The 15,475-nt window shown below is 39.2% G+C and overlaps 1 pseudogene; it reads right to left on the bottom strand.

Moving 5' to 3' along the window:
• Positions 1-8,548: 8,548 nt before the first annotated feature.
• Positions 8,549-15,382, bottom strand: LOC121991721 (annotated as a pseudogene).
• Positions 15,383-15,475: the final 93 nt, after the last annotated feature.

Below are 15,475 nucleotides of genomic sequence, written 5' to 3'. Positions count from 1 at the left end.
TCTGATCGGTCCACAACTCTCTGATAAGAGTTCTGAATTTTTTTTCCTTCCCGAAATTCAGAAACCCCTAAAAAATTACAGAAAATTCCAAAAATTATAAAATTTTGAGGATACATTCCTCATAACATATATTATCATGGAAAAATAGTTTTCTATGAAAATAACTTCCATTTTTAAATCTTGATACAAAGTTTGAAAAACTTTGAAATAGCTCAAGGTTAATCCATCTTTGTATCAACTTGCTCAATGATGAATGCTATCACTAGAAAAGCTTCATCAAGGTTTTTCAAATCAATTTTGAAATGATTTTAAACCATTCAATTTAGGACCACAATCTTAGGGCTAAATGTACATGACTTGTACACAAGCTTTCCCTATGATCCTCAATTTCGAATTAGGCTCATCTAGGTACAAGAACTATGCACATTGATCCTAACTCATAATCCTAATATCTCACACACATCTAAGGTGTATCAAACACATCCAAGTCAATTTTGATGTGAGATATGGGTTTAGGTCATCTTAAGCTAAGTTCTCATGCATTTTCTAAACAACAATTTGATTTCCATATCAAATTGAGTTTTTATCCTTAAATCAATTTAATTGATCATAAATGCAAGAGATGATGACATGACATAAAATAATATCATAAGTGAAAACATGTGTCAATGTCATGATGTCATGTCATAAAGTATGAAACTTAAATAAGGCATGACATATAACTAACCTAAGCATTATCATGACATTTCAAATGATAGTAAATTAGATATGATGTCATGACATGGCATATGGCAAACAATATATGGCAAATAACATATAAAGGTATAGAAAATACCTAATTCTAGCTTTAGTTGCCATTTTTGATAATTTTGATCATTTTGCCATAAATTCTATATTCCTAAGTGTAATAGATCTAAAATCATATACTAAAGATTTTTAGATCACTATGTGCCAATTAGATTGATCCTAGAAAATTCCTCAAATGTGGTTGGCACATCCTAATCACCTTAGGAATAATTTTTAATTTCATTTTCAAGGCTTGATTACACCTTGAATATTCCTAAAATGTCACCTTTTACCATGATTAGGTTAACTACCTATCCAAATAAGATGGGCACATCCTAAACCATCTAGCGTGATGAAATCACGCTCCTAGGAACCCAAAACCTATTTGAGCTCATTGGGTTCACTAAATACTCACTAGGGATGACTTCCCTAGCAACCCTCCTAATAACCCTCCTAGGCTTTAAAGCCTTGGTCATTTGAGACTCATCAAGATCAACTCTAGGGGTGACTCCCCTTGTGACCTTGGTGATGGTCTTCCTAGCCCTAGATCTTGTTCCATAATCGAATGGAACATTATGATAAGTGGGCTTGACCACTTGAGACTTAGGTTTGTGACCCAAACCTCTCATGTCCTTGGGCTTTGATTTTTGACCCTTAGACCCTAGAGTTGGCTTTTCCAAATTCTTAAGAGTCTTTTCTAAAGTGTCAAGTCTTGACCTCAAGACTTGATTTCCCTTCTCTAATACCTCAAGCTTTAATTTTCCATTTTTCTTTGAGGTATTCCTAGGCATATGTCTAGTTGTTTTGGGATTCCTACCTAGGTTTTCCTTAACCTTAGATGAATTAATTCTAGGGTTGGTACTTCTAGTATTGTCCTTATCTAGACTAACATGTTTGGCACCTAAGCACATGTATCGGTTTCTATAGTTATCATGCTTATCATTATTGACAAATGCAATAAAGCTACTAGCATGTTTCTTATTAGAATTGCAATAATGTGCCATAAAAGATACCTTAGGGTTTGCCTTAGCTCCCCCCATAGATGTGCTTGGTCTCTTGTCCTTGTGAGGTTGCCTCCCCCTTGGACATTGACTCCTATAATGTCCCCTTTGCTTGCATTGGAAGCACACCACGTGCTCCTTGCCCTTGCGTCTCGGGACTCCGACTTCCTTGACTTTTGGTGCCAGTGGAGTCTTCCTAATCCTCTTTGGACATTTACTCTTGTAATGCCCATATTCCCTACACTCAAAGCACATTATATGTAATTTACTTGAAATTAAGTTGCTTGAGTTACCTAGGGTTGAGGATGAACATAAACTCTCTTCTTCATCCCTTCCGGAGGTAGAGGCTTCTTCTTGCACCAATCTTGATGAAGAACTCTCCTCCTCTTCTTCCTTAGATGCTGAGTAGCCCTCAACTTCTAATTCCATACCTCCATGATGTGAGCTACTTGGCTCACTTGACTCCTCTTCATGACTTGAATTGGAGCTCTCCTCATGGAACTTAGCCAAGTTGTTCCACAACTCCTTGGCATCGTTGTATCCACCTATCTTACACAAGATATCATTAGGTAATGAAAATTCAAGGATTTTCGTTACCTCGTCGTTGATTGTGGATTGGTGGATTTGTTCCTTCGTCCACTTCTTCTTCTCGAGAGGTTCTCCCTTTTTATCCACCGGAGGAGTAAAACCTACTCGTACACAATTCCAATTCACTAGGTTAGTCATAAGAAAATACTTCATTCTTACCTTCCAATACGCGAAGTCGTCGCGATCGTAGAAGGGTGGAATCATGATGTCTTCTCCAAGTAGATCCATTCTCTAGCTTGTGCTCCCCCGGGTGTTAATCCGACGAAGAGCAACCTTGCTCTGATACCACTTGTTAGGACATTCGGATAGCGGCTAGAGAGGGGGGGTGTGAATAGCCGACCTCAAATTATCGTTTCTTCATACAATTTAGGTTAGCGCAGCGGAAATACAATGTAGAAACGAAAGTGGAGAAGATCAAACCTCAAACACGATGATGTAATGAGGTTCGGAGATGATACTCCTACTCCTCGGCGTGTCCGTAAGGTGGACGAAGCCTATCAATCCGTCGGTGGATGAGACCCCGGATAACCAGCTAATATGAACTCCTTCTGGGTGGAGAAACCTCGCCACAATCTCTCTTGCAACAGCAAGAATGGAGTACAACCAATAGAGAAAGAAAACAAGAACAATATAAATGTAAAAACACTTTGCTTGCCTTCTCGTCGACTGGAGTTCGATGAAGCAGCAACTTCACGATGTCAACAGCAGCTGATCACCCAGTCGAGGGAAGCTCACACGAAGCTTCAGGAATAGGGAGCTCAGCAAAGCTCAGATCGTAAGAGTGAGGAAGAGCAAGAACTAGCAGTCCCTGTAGAGGCCCTCAGCATCTGATTTATATCTGCACCTGCGAAGAAGAAGACAAAGAAGAATCCAGAAATCTAGCCGTTGAGTCACAACGGCTAAGCCTGGACCGATCAGGCTCCATCCTGATCGGTCCAGGAGGACCCTGATCGGTCTGTGGACCGATCAGGCCCTAGGCTGATCGGTCCCCAGACCGATCAACCAACTCTCTGTGAGAGTTGGCTTCGAAGCCTGATCGGTCTGTGGACCGATCAGGCTATAGGTGGATCGGTCCACAGACCGATCCCCCTACCTTCTCTGCCTCCTGATCGTTTCCTGATCGGTCTGCAGACCGATCAGTTAACCCACAGAAACATTCTGTTTGGTTACTGATCGGTCACCAGACCGATCCAGACAATCAGAGTATCACTGGATCGGTCACCAGACCGATCCAATGCCTTAGAGCTTCCCAGCCCTAAACCCTAAAGCCTTCCCGGTCTAGAGAACGAGCTACCGAGCCCTCTCTGACCTAGTCCGGAGAACGAGCTACCGAGTCCTCTCCGACTTCCACGTTCGGTCCAGAGAACGAGCTACCGAGCCCTCTCTGACTTAGTCCGGAGAAAGAGCTACCGAGCCCTCTCCGACTTCATCCGGTCCAGAGAACGAGCTCCCGAGCCCTCTCCAACTTCATCCAGTCCAGAGAACGAGCTACCGAGCCCTCTCTGACCTAGTCTGGAGAACGAGCTACCGAGCCCTCTCCGACTTCGTCCGGTCCAGAGAACGAGCTACCGAGCCCTCTCTGACCTAGTCCGGAGAACGAGCTACCGAGCCCTCTCCGACTTCCACGTCCGGTCCAAAGAATGAGCTACCGAGCCCTCTCTGACCTAGTCTGGAGAACGAGCTACCGATCCCTCTCCGACTTCATCCGGTCCAGAGAACGAGCTACCGAGCCCTCTCTGACCTAGTCCGGAGAACGAGCTACCGAGCCCTCTCCGACTTCGTCTGGTCCAGAGAACGAGCTTCCCGAGCCCTCTTTGACCTAGTCCGGAGAACGAGCTGCCGAGCCCTATCCGACTTCCCATGCCAAGCTTCCATACTTGGACTTCTCCCGTGCCAAGCTCCCTGCTTGGACTTTTCCGTGCCAAGTCTCCATACTTGGACTTTTCCCGTGCCAAGCTCCCTGCTTGGACTTTTCCGTGCCAAGTCTCCATACTTGGACTTTTCCCCGTGCCAAGCTCCCTGCTTGGACTTTTCCGTGCCAAGTCTCCATACTTGGACTTTACCGAATCAAGTCAACTCAAGTCGGGTCAACCAGGTCAACCTTGACTGAAGATTGCACCCACAATCTCCCAAGTTTGTATTCTTGTCAAACATCAAGATACAACTTTTCTATTCTTGTCAAACATCAAAATACAACTCGAGTCAGGTCAACTCGAGTCGGGTCAACCAGGTCAACCTTGACCTAAGGTTGCACCAACACTTTGTGTCTTTTTGATTTATTAGTTACTTAATTTCATTTATATAAGTGTGCTACTAATCTCAGTTGAAGAACAAGGAAGGGTTGTTGAAGGCGCCTCCGCGCCTTCTGTGGAAGGCGCCTTCGATGAACAGTGCGAAGGCGCCTTCCAAGGCTAAGGAAGGCGCCTTCAGCCAGTCAAACTGACCGGTGGCAGCGGATAAAGCCTTATCCGCTGCTGCCTTGCTGGAGGCGCCTTCCATCCACCTTGGAGGCGCCCTCAAGGTTAGGGTAGGATTTTCATGAGCTATAAAAAAACCCCTAGAGCTAGGAAATAGAACAACAACTTGAGAACAACTACTGTAATCATTTCCTAGTCTTTTCTAATCTTTTCAAAGAGTGTAAGAGGCTTTTCCGCCTACAGAGAAGGAGATTTTTCTAGTAGAGCTTTGCAATCGTCTTGGATTAACAACCATCTAGGTTGTAAAGTCAAATCTGTTTGCTTCTTTTTTTTTATTAGTTGTTCGTTTTTGAGATTATAATTATTGTGAAAGTGCTACTAATTTAAGTTGAAAAACATAGAAAGGTTTTTATTTTTTTTTCAGACGTTACCTCCTCTTACCGACCCCGCTGCGCCAACAAGTGGTATCAGAGCCCAACAGCCTCAGAAGGACTAACCACCGATTAAAGCATCAAGATCAAGACGATGGCCGGTACAAGCATTCACTCACCAAAATTCGAGGGAGACTTCGCACAATGGAACGTCGGATGAAGGTATTCTTCAAAAGAGATTTCGAAATTCTATTAATAATGAAATATGATTTTGTAGTTCCAAAAGACAAAGAAGAATATCAGCGGACGAAGAAGGAACAAGCCGACTTCGTGGCGAACGGTAAAGCAGAATTTCATCTACTCAACGTTCTTCCGCCCCAGGAGGTCAATCGAATCGGCAGTTACAACTCAACAAAGGAACTTTGGGAGAAGTTCTTGGAACTACATGAAGGAACTTCTGAAACAAAGCTAGCGAGACGGGACGTGCTTCGGAATCAACTGACGGACCTCTGGATGGAAGGAGAGTCAGTAGCACAACTACACGGAAGAATCAAGGAGCTGATCACCAGACTAACAAACCTCGGAGAAACGGTAATGAATCGGGACGCACAAAGGTATGCTTTAAATGTGTTTCCAAGAACACCTGAATGGACAACTATAGTAGACTCCTACTACATATCCAAGGACCTCGAGATAAGTACTTTAGAAAGTATTTTCTCTACTTTCAAATTACACGAATCTCGATGTGCAAAATAAAAAAAGGACCAAGTCAGAATGTTGCCCTGAAGGCAAGAATAAACGATTCAGACTCCGACGAATCTATTGATGAAAATGAGCAACCTTAATGGTAAGAAAGTTCAATAAATTTATTAAATCTAATAAATTTAAATCGCAGACAAAGAGGGATTACCGAAACAAAAGGAAGGTCCGATGCTACAATTGTAACGAAAAATGACACATCAAAGATGACTGCCCGAAACTGAAGAACAAAGACAAGGAAAAGAATAAGAAACCAGCTCAGTCCAAACATAATCTCAAAGTCACATGGGAAGAGTCATCATCCTCCGAATCTGAAATCGAAGCATACGCCGGACTAGCCCTAACGGCAATCCATCAAGAAGAAGATAAGACCAGCTTAGAGATGAGCATAGATGAAGGGGGAGGATCATCGAAAGAAAACAGCGATGAAGGGAGAGCATCAGAAATTGAGGTAAGTGAGGTACGTGCTCTCTCTCCTCAATCCTTTCATTTTATTAAAATTCTTACTAAAGATCTAGTAAAATTAGAAAAGGAAAATGTTGAGTTAAAATTGAACTTAACAAAGGCATGCCATCTAGAATTGTATAATAATTTAAAATTAGAAAATGAAAAATTAAAAATAGAAATCAAAAAATTAAAAAATGATCATGCATGCTTAAAATCAAATAATTTTCAAAAATCAAAATTTAGAATTTATGGTAGATTAAGTTGGTATATTAGACATCAACAAGGTCAACTTAGAAAAATTCTCAGAGAATATGTACGCCCAAATTCTTAGTTAACTCAATAGAAAAGAACCTATATTGGGTTCCAAAGTCTTACTTAGATTAAGTATTTTTTTAGGCTTTAAGAAAATATTAAATGTTTAAATTCTTTAAAAGACTTTGTGTAGAAGTGGTTGATGATCCAATAACCAAGAAGACCTAGTGCTTCATCACAGCCTGGAAGCTGATTATTGAGTTAAATATTTAATTGACAAACTGATAAGCTTGTGAAATTAATTCAGATAATTACTTTCAATGTTTGTCAATTTTTGGAAAACTCCATAAATTAGAAATTATTTTAAATTTCTTTTACTTGTTTTTATTAAATCAAGTTTTTTTCCTAAAACTTAAATTTTCATATTTTTTAAAGGTAGATCCGCTACCTTAGCGGCCCCCCTAGTGCCGGCCCCACGAATATGGAGGGAGGTTCATGCAGGTACATAGGCCATAGGCGCATGGCGGGGTAAACCTCAGGTCGTCAGTTCCTGAGAATCGACCCCTGGCCATTATGCCAGAGATACCATGCGCCCACCGTCTGCGCTACGCCCTGGGGGCTTAAATTTTCATATTTTTTGATGTGATCAAAGGGGGAGAAATAGATACAAATTTAGGGGGAGTTAGAATTTTTTTCAAAATTCTAAATTTTGCTAACTCTATTTTTTTGAATTTTGATAAATCAGTTTATTTTATACTTAGTGTTGTAACTTTTTTTATTGCAAACTTTTATTTGCAATTACATTTATTACTACTTGATTATTTTTACCCTAACTTGAACTTTGATTGATGCACATCAAAAAAGAAGAGATTGTTGGACCCCCGTGGTTGTTTTAATGTGATCAACCAAGTTAGGTTAGGTCTTGTTTGGTTTTGATCCCTGTGTCTAAGTGTGCAGGAACTTAGGAGCACAGGAAGTCGAGCAAAACACGCAGCTAGCGAGAAGGATAGCACGGGAAGGGAGCCGAAGTGCTCGGTGCATCTAAGGGATGAACAGGTTGTGGAAGAGTACACCGGTGGGCGAGAAGAACGTATGCGACGTTCGAGGGATGAAAAGCCGGAGCAGAAGCCTGTTCGAGGAGAAGGCCAGAAATTGGATTCAGATGAGCCATATTCCAATAGCCGAAATCACTCAAGAGATCGCAACAACAAAGAAACGAAATGGAGCTGCAAATGCTGCTGAAGGCGCCTTTAAAAGCTCTTGACGCGCCTTCTGTGGAAGACACCTTGGCTGGAAGACGTCTTCAATAAACAGTGCGAAAACACCTTCCAGGGCTATGGAAGGCGCCTTCGGCCAGTCAAACTAGACATTGGTAGCAGATAAAACTTTATCCACTACGCTTCACTGGAGGAGCCCTCCAATCCCTTTTGATACGCCTTCAACTTTTGGATAAGATTTTCCAGAAACTATAAAAAGACATCTAGACCAATAAAATATATATTAACTCAGCTTTCATTTCCTAATACATTCCTAAGTTTTTTAAGAGTGTAATAGACTTCTCCACCAACACGAAAGAAATCTTTCAGTGCTCTCTTTTACCTTGGATTAACAACCACCTAAATTGTAACCAAATAATTTCTTTCTTTTTAATTTATTAGTTACTTAATTTCATTTATATAAATGTGCTACTAATCTCAGTTGAAAAACGAGGACGGATTTTATTTTTCTATTTCAGATAATTCATCCCTCCTCTCTTGCCCGTCCCGCTGTGCCAACAGTTTGGAAACACTAAGAAACACTTCGACACATTTAAAACGATTTGAGATAATTTGAAAGAAAAAAAAATGTAAATTTTATGGGGCGAAATGATTTTACACCAACATGATCATAGACCCACCTTTTGACAGCATAACAGAAGATCTTTAACTAGATAATAATGAATACTAAACAGCTGAAATTTTACCACCATAAAGTTGCTCAAATTGTCTGTGTCAACATAGAGAAATGCTAAATCTAAGGACAAATCCAACTATTTATCCGAAAGAAACATGCACATAAGTTATCGACCAAAAGATACCCTTCCATATCTCTGTATATGAAGTGTGTATATACTGCCGCTGACCAACTTATATAGCTGTGTGATTCAATGCATCGGTGGGCGAGGTGCACGTGGACGCACTGGGGTCTTCGACGGGCTGACCCTATATGAAATCAGAGTATTGAGATTATTTCCAAAATCCATAGAAAATAATGAGAACTAGATAGAAAAGGTCAAGTATTACCCATAGCTTACCTTATGGGTAAGGATCCTAAAACCACACCACTACAGCTCGGAGCAGCAGTCACAATCTCAGCCTGAAATGACGAATTCCGATAATCAAATCAAAAGCACTATGATTGGGGTGGATATCCACTGAACTGACAAAATAATGAATTATCATGCACAAGAATGGTATGCAGCAATTAAACTTGAGTGAAAAATAATACAACTCTGGCAAATACAATGCGACAGGCCAGAGACATTTTTCAATCCATACCTAGACTTTTAAGTATGAATTTTGAGTGTATTGGATTAGGAATACATCCTAAAGGAAAAGGCAAAGGGCAGCTCGTCATGCGGAGTCCGGAGAAGGATCCATTATACGCAATCTTATCCTGTTTTTTACAAAAGGCTGTTTCCAGAATTCGAACCCGTGATCTTTTGATCACATGACAACAACTTTACCGTTGTGCTAAGGTTTCCCTTCATCCTAAAGGAAAAGGGTTAAAAAAAAAAAAAGGTCTTCTCTGTGGATCACTAGGTGTTGTGCAGGATTACCTATATTATCGACATTTTCTGTTACTTGGATAAAATGTGGGAATCCTCCCAAGTACCAAAAAAAAAAGAAAAAAAAAAAAAACAGGAGGGGTCTGATCCATCCAACTGAATATCATGATACAACCCGATAAATGAGAGCCTCAACTCCAACATGAGTGAAAATGAAATCACTCCATTTCACTTCAAAGATGTAATTTCTACCAGAATAGTTTAACCTGACATAATTTCTTCGCATTAAGTGTCTAGTTGGAGTTCTAAATAAACAAACATACTAAGTTTTGCAATTACAATGTGCACAATACTTTTGAATCGGACACAATTTATAAATAAACTTATTTATTATTAAATTGTATAAGTCTCGATTATAAAATCATTTCTCTATTTTTTATTCAAATATATAAAAATATAGTAATCTATAAATTTTATAATTTTAAATTATCTATAATATGTTAAAAATAAGAAAATAATATAAATTTTATATATTAAATCAATGCTTTACTAGGAATTATAAGGACAACAACATTATTAATTAAGCTGGATAAAATCTCAAGCTCAATAAGGTTTTAAATAAACAAGCTTGAACACAGTCAAACTTGGGCATGGGTCAGCTCTTTTACACCCCTTATTTATAGGTCAGATTTATCTTGGTATTGCTTATATCAAGTTCATAAAATTACTAAGATCTAAGAAATAAGTTTAGAATGAAAGTTAGGCTTGAACAAAATAAGAAATGGAAGATTAAATTTGTAGGTACACACGGTGGCTTGGGTCAGCCCTTTTACACCCCTTATTTATAGGTCGGATTTCAGAAACTTGATTGTATCTTGGTATTGCTTATATCAAGTTCATATAATTACTAAGATCTAAGAAATAGGTTTAGAATGAGAGTTAGGCTTGAACAAAATAAGAAATGGAAGAATAAATTTGTAGGTACACACGGTGGCAAAAGATGACTACGCTCGCCCCCAACGCCCCCGCCAACTCGTCCCAGGGCCAATGTGGAGGAGGTAAATCATGGGTGACTAGTAGCCTTTAGAATAATGACCGGCGCATGAGGGAGGCATTTACCTCAGTATAACCGAGATTCGAACCCCAGTCCTCATGGTGGCAACACCTCATGCACTAACCACTAGACCGTCCCAATGGGACAAATTTGTAGGTACACACAATATGATAAATGGATTATACAGTCAAGGCAGATGCAATATCTGGTTGTTTTCCTTTATCATGCATCACCAGAATAAAAACCTAGCACTTTCTGAAGAAACAAGATACAAAATAAAATTGGAAAACCCATCAATAGCAGCATCATATTATCAGCAGTTGGCAGTTAAGACATCCCATAACAATCATTAATTTAGTGACAACATTTAAAGTTAGATGATGAATATCTCAACTATTTTCAAGTCTGCTATGTAAGAATATAATTACTAAGCATTTTCCTCATATGAAATTAACGCTAGATAAGTCGTATAGGGCATTCACATAGTAGCATCTGTTGATCTGTTGGAAGTATAAACCTAAATCAAATTCCTTAGCAGGCTGCAAACTCCATATGTTATTTGTAATTTTATATACCAACCTATAAGAAGATATATTTTTCATGAAACTCAAAGCTAGATTTCAGGTACTTTTGAGCAAGATTTAAAATTTCAAACCAAAGTTCCAATTTTTTGCTGGAACGATATGATCTCAATACTGTATTGTTATGTGCTGGTACAATTTCGATATTTATTTAATTGAATTAATAATACATTTTTATTTTAATATTTTCTCGCCCTTTCTTCGCCGCTCTTCTATTCCCTTCTTTTTTTTTTTCCTTCCTTGCCATTTGGCCATGTAACATCAGTGGGCAGAATGGTATGCTGGTGCTGGTCACAGCAGAACCAGACTTGCTTTGGATGGTCAACAGTCAATGCATAACTACCACCATAAGTTGGTGGTTCACATCAGTACCATACTTAACATGGCAACTAGGGACACTATCATAATTTGGCATCAAGAGTAGGATCTTTTAGTAAATTCACCATAATACATTAATTAACAAAAAAAATAATAAAGGAAGATTTAAAAAAAAAAACTATCATATAAGTGAGCATGGATTAATCAAAGCTAAGAGTCACTAACCATCACAAATTCAACAAACGCAATCCTTGTAGAAGGATGGTAATCTCCAAGAAGTGTTAAGCGATAAACCTGTAAAATATAATTTGTAATATAACTATCTGCATTCATTAATCAGTATATGAGATATTATCTATTACTTAACCTTAATTAAGCCATGGTTAGGAATACATAATAGTCCATATAAATATATTAAAGAGGTAGTTAAGCAAGTGCAACCAACCTCTCCACAAATAGACTCGAAGAAGAGTTTAATGTCTGCTTGAGACACCTATAGCAGGAATTGCCACAAAAGAAAAATAAGCTATAAATGAGCAATTTATGCAAACACGAATTGTACAAATTAACCAAAGTATTCTAGGATGAACCTTCTTGTCAAATATTTGTACAGTAGACAGTCCTTGAACACATCTCACGCTCATTGTCAGATTGAAATTACAGAAATTCTCAGTTAGGCAATAATGGTAAGGAGGCCAATGACAACAGTGTTGATGGAGGTTTGATTGATTTGATACATATATGGAAGCTAAAGTCAACATTTACAAAATTCTCTTACCCGAGGCAAAAATGTTGGGTTGACAGATGCAATTGCAGTTTTTGAAGGAAGCACTCTTACCGGATAAAATCCAAGAACAGTCCCTAACAGACTTAAAGCAACGTGCGCACCCTCTAATTTTGAATGTGCCAATAGCAATTATCAGTGATGATTAAATACAATTTGGCCCAGACCAAGGGTACAAAAAAAGGAAAACTACCCTCATCAGTGAACTCTATGAAAGCAAAACGAAGAACTGACTTTGGGTCCCCACACATGCAACAATCAACAATCTGTGGCATAAAACATTCATTCATCTACAAGTATGAGTAATCTTATTAAGACACATGTGAAGGATATTAAGGCAACTAACCTTCCCACAATGAATGAAAAGTGTAGCTAGCTGTTCTTCAGTAACCTAAATATATACAGAATCATGGATCAAAACTCCAGTTTGAACAAGTTCAAAAGTGAACTATGCTACAATAAATTATTTAAAATTTTCTTATCCATAAACAATCTAAATTAAGTTAACAAAGGAACTTGTTTGTAAAATTCAGATTGCTAAGAAGCTTAAATACAAATTGAAACAGTATTTACCAATCAAAAAAAGCATTGTGGCGCAACCAACAAATGATTTAGTCACTTTCTCTAAAGGTAATCTATTCAATGATGCCTGGTAATACAAATTCTTATTTGATTTTACATTACAGAACTGTTCCTATAACAAGCTACCAAAACAAGTACAGCTATGTAGCATCACTAGTCGATCAATACACTAACATCGCTTACCTTGATTAAGTATACTACAAACTCTCAACTTACTAAGGTGGCGTTTGGTTTATGGGTTTGGGAATGAGAGAATAGATTCATTCCTAAATCTTGTGTTTGATTGATGGGAATGGAATCAAGATTTTGGAATGAAACCCAAAAATTTGGGTATGGATGAAACTCACCCCCTCCCTTAGGTTTTGATGGAATAGGAATGTGAATTCAGTTTTAGACAAAATTACCCTTATATATTTGTTCAATTTTTTTTTTAATTTCACACTCTCTCTCTCCTTGTTCTCTCTCATCATATTTTCTCTCTCCTTATTTTATCATCACATTTTCTCTCTCAACATACTTTCTCTCTCATCACACATTCTCTACCATTTTCTCTCTATATTCTCTTCCATCATACATTCTCTCTCCTTATTTTGTCTCTCTTCATTCTCTTCCATCACACTTTCTCCTTATTTCTCTCTCATCGTACTTTCTCTCTCCTCAATCTCTCTTAGTATACTCTCTCTCCTCATTTTCTCTCATCATACTTTCTCTCTCTTCATTTTCTCTCATTATACTCTCTCTTTTTATTTTCTCTAATCACACTTTCTCTCTCATCACACTTTCTCTCTCTTCACACTTTCCCATAACTCTTTCTCTCTCAACCCACTTTTCTCTCATCATACTTTCTCTCTCCTCACTTTTTCATTTTCTCTCATAATACTTTCTCTCTCTTCATTTTTTCCATCACTCTTTCTCTCTCAGCATACTTTCTCTCTCCTCAGTCTCTCATCATACTTTTTCTCTCTTCATTTTTCTCCATCATTCTTTCTCTCTCATCATACTTTCTCTCTCCTCACTTTTTCATTTTATCTCATAATATTTTCTTTCTTTTCATTTTTTCCCATCACTCTTTCTCTCTCAGCACACTTTCTCTCTCATCATACTTTTTCCCTTCTCAATCTCTCTTATCATGCACTCTCTCTTCATTTTCTCTCATCATACTTTCTCTCTCTTTATTTTTTCCCAACACAGTTTCTCTGTCATCACACTTTCTTTCTCATCATTTTCTCTCATCATATGTTTCTCTCACATTCAATTTTCTCTCCCATCTAATTTTTTCTCTTATTTTCCTGTAAGGGTAAAAAAGAAAATTTAGGTTCATTCCGATTGAAAATATTTAACTAACCAAACATCATTTTTAAGAATGATACCCAAGCTCATACTCATTCTCATTTCATAATACTATGATACTCATTCCCATTCCGATTCCTAGGAGAGAACCAAACGCCCCCTAAGAAATCATGAACTAACAAATGATATAAAGAACAAGCATAAAATAATGCATAAGCATGTAACAAGTTCAAAATGGGTTATCATGCAGAATTATCATTGATGACTAGAGTATGATAACTTTACGAGTAATCACCTAAAAATGCACACCATCAGTATGAATTATAGAAGTATATTGATCATGTTAACAAAGTATGGATCTAGGCAATAATCAAGGATTTGCAACATGGTAACTAGGCTCTTCCTGTCTTCCAATTAGAAATTTCAAAATGAAAATCGTTTTTTTTAATAAAGGATCTATTTAATCCAATCACACTAGTCAAATAGGTTGCTCATTTAGATTCTTCAGAAAACGTCTCAGACAAAGACAAAGAGAGCATAAAAGCTATTCAACATTGTGGATAAACCTAATTAGCTATCACCTGATGATCGATGTCCGAGACATACACAGTTCTTCTAATCACTTCGTCTTGCTGTGCCATACTAGTCCGGCTAGTCATCCGACGTCTTCCCTGAACGTATCCATTCTTTTTCTAAAAGGAAAGCACAATAGCATCAAGATCAGAATCATCTCAAACACGAAAGGAGCAAAAAGAAAAATAGGAGAAACAGCTACATCCCGGACACTCACCCGTTCGTCACCATTCCCAACTCCATCGCCGACCCCAAAGCCTTTAGCAGAAAAAACTCCGCCGGCGCCGAAACTACTCCCCGTCACCGTGAGTGACGAGGGTACGAACTCTTGCGCCATCGGATTCAGCTTCGACAGAAGTTCCTCCAGGTCCCGCATCTCCCGCTTAAACTCCTCGTCTCTGGTAGCGACGCAGTTAGGCCTCGGTCCCGCGGACGAAATCACGTCCTTGGGACTCGAGATAAAGGCGTCTGCAGAGGCGTCACGGTAGCTGCGTGGCTCGGTCGCTTCCAGATCCTTAGGCCGCGGAGCTCCGGCGCTCCGCCGGCGTCGACGGAAGTGGAAGCGCTCCCAGCCGCCACTAGATCATCGCCCTTCTTGCTCTCCACGATAGCCATCTTCGGAACGAGCTCCCCAAACAACCACCTCTTCCTCCTCTCCGATGAGGGATTCAGCGGCTGCCTCCACGGAAAGGAGGAATAAAGGAAAAGAAGGGGTGGGAAGAGTAGCTGAGAGTACAGAGCGGAAGGGGTAAGCTCACCGGTTGTATCGGTGCCCCAAAGAGCCGACAGAAGAGGGAAGTGCTGTGACCAGATCGAACTAGTGAACTTTTTCGAGGCCGTAGCGTCTGTCTCTTCTCTCTCTACTACGCCTCGTCCATTTCTCGCTTGTATCGGACGGTTGATAT

This window comes from Zingiber officinale, chromosome 1B (genome assembly GCF_018446385.1).
Source record: "Zingiber officinale cultivar Zhangliang chromosome 1B, Zo_v1.1, whole genome shotgun sequence".
Taxonomy (NCBI): Eukaryota; Viridiplantae; Streptophyta; class Magnoliopsida; order Zingiberales; family Zingiberaceae; genus Zingiber; species Zingiber officinale.
The sequence above is the reverse complement of the archived record's forward strand: the minus strand, read 5'-3'. Positions and strand labels throughout refer to the sequence as shown.